Below are 6,969 nucleotides of genomic sequence, written 5' to 3' on the forward strand. Positions count from 1 at the left end.
TAATGGATCAGATTACAACGAAAACGAATTTATATCTTATACTATTAAACGAGCAAAGTTTGTATATATATATATTTATATATATATATATATATGTTAATGATAACTTTCGACCTCAAATTCTCTCACGTATATATACTTTTGGGCTCAAATTGGAAGTTTCGGCCTCGCCGTAGCTTTTGAGGCCGAAGTGACTCACACATTCAACGTAACATTTGGACTCACGCACATCCAGTGACATCTTTTAACAGTAATTTTAACAATTTTGGTTTGAGAAAAGATTGTTAAGTATAAAAGTTGGTTGCATAGATGATTTACTTAACAAAGCTAATATTATGACTAGGTTTTATGTAAATACGGGAAGTTGTTTGAAGGTAGTAATTTCCAGAAGAATGTTGGAAATTTATCTAAAATTAAAGAAAATATAAAGCAACTGAAAACAATTGGACAGTAGAAGAGCCAAAAATTCAGAAAGAAGTTAGAGAGTAAGAAAGAAAAAAAAAGATACACAACAGCTATAGAATGTAAGAAACGGAAAGTTGAGGACATGGAATGAAGACAGGGAAATTTGGATGAAAAATTTTACAAAGAGAGTTGGAATTAACTGAGCAAGGAAGCATAAAGAGAAGGGGTAATAATTATAAAAAAAAATAGAGAGGGAATGGAAAAGAAAAGCGGGGAGGACAAATGGGGTTTAAAATTGCTTGTTTGAAATATTGCATTATTAAGAAAAATAAACAGAATTTATTTAATGAGTACATAAAATTTTGATTTTGTGTGATTAACAGAAACATGGATACTAAAGAGTAAGGGCAATAAATTGAACAAGGAAAAAGGAAAAGTTGAGGGTGAAGCAAGTGGGGGATCCATAACAGGGGTGACAAAAGATATAAAACAAATCGAAGAGCGGGTAATAGAAGTGGAACGCATAGTGGAAAGAAAGATAAAAGAAAAAAAGAATTTGCATATTGTATTGCATTGCAATTAAAAAAAATTTGAAGAAAAAAATTTAAGAAAAAATTGAAGAGTCTAACGAAGAATTTCTTCTGATAGGAGATGGTTTTAACGCCAAAATAGGCAACAAAAGCAGGGAATATAGCGGAGAACGCACAGAAAAATCTAAAGATAAAATTTTAAATAAAGACAGAAAATTTCTATGGAAATTAATTGAAGAAAGAGTTTGGTAGTCTTGAATGGGGTGAAGGAGGGGGATGAAGATAAAGAATTTACCTGTATATGTAACCCAGTAGCTGATGAAGAAGCCGAAACATTTAAATTAGGAGAAAGAATTGATTCCGACCACATGCTATAAGAAGTAAAATTGAGGGATAGAAGTAAGGAAGTAGATAAAAAGGAGAAGGGAACTGAGCATTATAAAAGATGTTGGAAATTGAATTCAAAAGAAGTAAGCTAAAATAAAACAGAAGAATTAAAAACAACAACTGAAAAAGCAGCAATAAGAAAAGGATTTATAACTAAGAAATCAGAAAAGAGAAACAAATGGCGGGTTAATAGATGCAGAGATTTAAAAACATAAGAAAGAAAATGTTTACGAAGGTGTAAAAAGGGAAAGATAAAAAAGAAGAGTACTGTCCAGCAAGAAATAATAACAGGTCGGTGTGAAGAAAAAAAAGAAGAGATTCCGAAAGAAGAAATAAAATAAAAGCCATAAAATCAGAGCAAGAACCAAAATAAGGAAAAACAAAAACATGATCAGTGAAGAAATGCTAATAATACAATGGAAGTACCATTTCATGAAACTATTGAGAGTATTGTAGCGCAAAAGAGTTAAACCGAGAATGCTGAGAGAGAAAGAATGGCCGAACATTACAGTGGAAAAAATATGGAAACAAGTTGGAGGGTCGAAAAGAGGGAAAAGACCAGGGAGGAATGGATTGGTAATTGATGTATGGACGTTTAGAACGGATGATTTGATTGAAAGACTGTGTGAAATAATGAATGAGATGTGGAAAAGTAAAGGTCTCCTCGAAAGTGGCGACAAGGACAAATACGTCCAATGGCGAGTATAAAGGAACCTAGGTACAATGGGGGTTATACTCGTCTAAAGATAATATCAGAAACAACGCCAAGGTACCTAGAGAGAGAAAGAACGAAGGAGAAAAAGTAATTGCTAGACAGAGGGGTGGACATGAAGAAAGAAACAATAACTTTTGCTTAAGCGAAAGCAGAAGAATATATAGGATGTGTGGAGAAGTGCAAGAGAATTTAGAATACATGCTACAAGACTAGGGCGAAATTAAAGAAAAAAGGAAAGTATAACAGAAATATTGAATGAAGATGGAAGAGAAGCTGGGTGGATGAAAGGAGTGGAAAAGAGCGGAGTAAGGCTGGAGCAAAGGGGATGCGATAAAGGAAGTAAATTGTAAAATCCTTGATTGTTGACCATTATTATTGCTATACCACACCAAAATAGTATAAATAAAAATAAATAATTGGCAGAGTGGTGAACTATCTAGCCTAAAATTATTTTCATCTTTTGTACAATTCGGCCTCACAGAATCGTAGAAAACAACTTTCAAACTTACAACCCAAGCTAAAATTAACTTAATAGCAGTTATTTTAATAACAAATAAGAGAAATAAACCTACAAGAAAAAGTCATAATTGTGTTATTAATTATGAAGAACTATTAAAAAAATCTAAAGATTGTGATGCCAAAAGTTACTTTAAATCAAATAATGGCTTTCATCCATAGAAACTTTTGGCCTCATAATTACATGACGAATGACTTTCGGACTCATGTGCTAACATACATTTAAGTATAAGGTACATGAATAAATCTAAAATCGGAAACCCAAAATTTGGTCAAATCGAGGCAGTAAAATTCATGTGAATCAATATTCGGTGCTATATATTCAGGCACACCCCCCAAGTGTAAAGATTCAGATTTTTTCCATAAAACGAAACATTTTCTATAAGGTTAAGACAAAATTACGACTGTGAATGGTAGAAGTATCTGTAGACGCATTCATAAAAATATTTTTTATTCAAAGTTAAAGTGATAATTTAAATTTTTTAAATACTTGCTACTTAGCCAAATATAAAGGAAGATAGGTCCAAAGTTGCTATAAATGAGCTAATTATTTTGATATGTTTGTTTCCATATTAGCGTGGGTATAAATTTGGGTTAGGTAGTTCTGCAATCAACCAATTATTTATTTTTATTTACACTATTTTGGTGATACCAGTTTCAGGGTTCATCCCCTTTCTCAGCCACCTCGTCAGTAAACTTATAACACTTTAAAAAAGTCAATATTTGGTTAGATTTTTAGACTTATTAGTGTTAATATTATCTGGAAATTGATGTGCCGTTTTTTGATCCTAAAGTACTTGATTTTTGACCATTATTCTTGCTATACCACACGAAAATATTATAAATAAAAATAAATAATTGGCTGAATGTTGAACTATCTAACCTAAAATTATTTTCATCTTTTGTAGACTTTGGCCTCACAGAATCGTAGAGAACAACTTTCAAACATACAACCCAAGCTAAAATTAACTTAATAGCAGTTATTTTAATAACAAATAAGAGAAATAAACCTACAAGAAAAAGTCATAATTGTGTTATTAATTATGAAGTAACTATTAAAAAAATCTAAAGATTGTGATGCCAAAAGTTACTTTAAATCAAATAATGGCTTTCATCCATAGAAACTTTTGGCCTCATAATTACATGACGAATAACTTTCGGACTCATGTGCTAACATACATTAAAGTACAAGGTACATGAATAAATCTAAAATGGGAAACCCAAAATTTGGTCAAATCGAGGCAGTAAAATTCATGTGAATCAATATTCGGTGCTATATATTCAGGCACACCCCCAAGTGTAAAGATTCAGATTTTTTCCATAATACGAAACATTTTGTATGAAGTTAAAACAAAATTAGACTGTGAATGGTAGAAGTATCTGTAGACGCATTCATAAAAATATTTTTTATTCAAAGTTAAAGTGATAATTTACATTTTTTAAGTACTTTGCTACTTAGACAAATATAAAATACGAGATTTCGAAAGTTGCTATAAATGAGCTAATTATTTTGATATTTGTGTTTCCATATTAGCGTGGGTATAAAGTTGGGTTATGTAGTTCTGCAATCAACCAATTATTTATTTTTATTTATACTATTTTGGTGATACCAGTTTCAGGGTTCATCCCCTTCCTCAGCCACCTCGTCAGTAAACCTATAACACTTTAAAAAGTCAATATTTGGTTAAATTTTTAGATTTATTAGTGTTAATATTATCAGGAATTTGATCTGCCGTTTTTTGAGCCTAAAATACTTGATTGTTGACCATTATTCTTGCTAAACCACACGAAAATAGTATAAATAAAAATAAATAATTGGCAGAGTGTTGAACTATCTAACCTAAAATTATTTTCATCTTTTGTAGACTTTGGCCTCACAGAATCGTAGAAAACAACTTTCAAACTTACAACCCAAGCTAAAATTAACTTAACAGCAGTTATTTTAATAACAAATAAGAGAAATAAACCTACAAGAAAAAGTCATAATTGTATTATTAATTGTGAAGTGACTATTAAAAAAATCTAAAGATTGTGATGCCAAAAGTTACTTTAAATCAAATAATGGCTTTCATCCATAGAAACTTTTGGCCTCATAATTACATGACGAATGACTTTCGGACTCATGTGCTAACATACATTAAAGTATAAGGTAGTTGAATAAATCTAAAATCGGAAACCCAAAATTTGGTCAAATCGAGGCAGAAAAATTCATGTGAATCAATATTCGGTGCTATATATTCAGGCACACCCCCAAGTGTAAAGATTCAGATTATTTCCATAATACGAAACATTTTGTATGAAGTTAAAACAAAATTAGACTGTGGATGGTAGAAGTATCTGTAGACGCATTCATAAAAATATTTTTTATTCAAAGTTAAAGTGATAATTAAAATTTTTTAAATACTTGCTACTTAGCCAAATATTAAGGACGACAGGTCCAAAGTTGCTATTAATGAGCCAATTATTTTGATATGTTTGTTTCCATATTAGCGTGGGTATAAATTTGGGTTAGGTAGTTCTGCAATCAACCAATTATTTATTTTTATTTATACTATTTTGGTGATACCAGTTTCAGGGTTCATCCCCTTCCTCAGCCACCTCGTCAGTAAACCTATGACGCTTTAAAAAAGTCAATATTTGGTTAAATTTTTAGACTTATTAGTGTTAATATTATCAGGAATTTGATCTGCCGTTTTTTGAGCCTAAAATACTTGATTGTTGACCATCATTCTTGCTAAACCACACGAAAATATTATAAATAAAAATAAATAATTGGCTGAATGTTGAACTATCTAACCTAAAATTATTTTCATCTTTTGTAGACTTTGGCCTCACAGAATCGTAGAGAACAACTTTCAAACATACAACCCAAGCTAAAATTAACTTAACAGCAGTTATTTTAATAACAAATAAGAGAAATAAACCTACAAGAAAAAGTCATAATTGTGTTATTAATTATGAAGTAACTATTAAAAAAATCTAAAGATTGTGATGCCAAAAGTTACTTTAAATCAAATAATGGCTTTCATCCATAGAAACTTTTGGCCTCATAATTACATGACGAATAACTTTCGGACTCATGTGCTAACATACATTAAAGTACAAGGTACATGAATAAATCTAAAATGGGAAACCCAAAATTTAGTCAAATCGAGGCAGTAAAATTCATGTGAATCAATATTCGGTGCTATATATTCAGGCACACCCCCAAGTGTAAAGATTCAGATTTTTTCCATAATACGAAACATTTTGTATGAAGTTAAAACAAAATTAGACTGTGAATGGTAGAAGTATCTGTAGACGCATTCATAAAAATATTTTTTATTCAAAGTTAAAGTGATAATTTACATTTTTTAAGTACTTGCTACTTAGACAAATATAAAATACGAGAGTTCGAAAGTTGCTATAAATGAGCTAATTATTTTGATATGTGTGTTTCCATATTAGCGTGGGTATAAAGTTGGGTTATGTAGTTCTGCAATCAACCAATTATTTATTTTTATTTATACTATTTTGGTGATACCAGTTTCAGGGTTCATCCCCTTCCTCAGCCACCTCGTCAGTAAACCTATAACACTTTAAAAAGTCAATATTTGGTTAAATTTTTAGACTTATTAGTGTTAATATTATCAGGAATTTGATCTGCCGTTTTTTGAGCCTAAAATACTTGATTGTTGACCATCATTCTTGCTATACCACACGAAAATAGTATAAATAAAAATAAATAATTGGCAGAGTGGTGAACTATCTAACCTAAAATTATTTTCATCTTTTGTAGACTTTGGCCTCACAGAATCGTAGAAAACAACTTTCAGATTTACAACCCAAGCTAAAATTAACTTAACAGCAGTTATTTTAATAACAAATAAGAGAAATAAACCTACAAGAAAAAGTCATAATTGTGTTATTAATTATGAAGTAACTATTAAAAAAATCTAAAGATTGTGATGCCAAAAGTTACTTTAAATCAAATAATGGCTTTCATCCATAGAAACTTTTGGCCTCATAATTACATGACGAATAACTTTCGGACTCATGTGCTAACATACATTAAAGTACAAGGTACATGAATAAATCTAAAATCGGAAACCCAAAATTTGGTCAAATCGAGGCAGTAAAATTCATGTGAATCAATATTCGGTGCTATATATTCAGGCACACCCCCAAGTGTAAAGATTCAGATTATTTCCATAATACGAAACATTTTGTATGAAGTTAAAACAAAATTAGACTGTGGATGGTAGAAGTATCTGTAGACGCATTCATAAAAATATTTTTTATTCAAAGTTAAAGTGATAATTAAAATTTTTTAAATACTTGCTACTTAGCCAAATATTAAGGACGACAGGTCCAAAGTTGCTATTAATGAGCCAATTATTTTGATATGTTTGTTTCCATATTAGCGTGGGTATAAAT

Source organism: Zophobas morio, unplaced genomic scaffold, assembly GCF_036711695.1.
Source record: "Zophobas morio isolate AGI-343-1 ecotype UQ-CSIRO unplaced genomic scaffold, CSIRO_AGI_Zmor_V1 ptg000014l, whole genome shotgun sequence".
Classification (NCBI taxonomy): Eukaryota; Metazoa; Arthropoda; class Insecta; order Coleoptera; family Tenebrionidae; genus Zophobas; species Zophobas morio.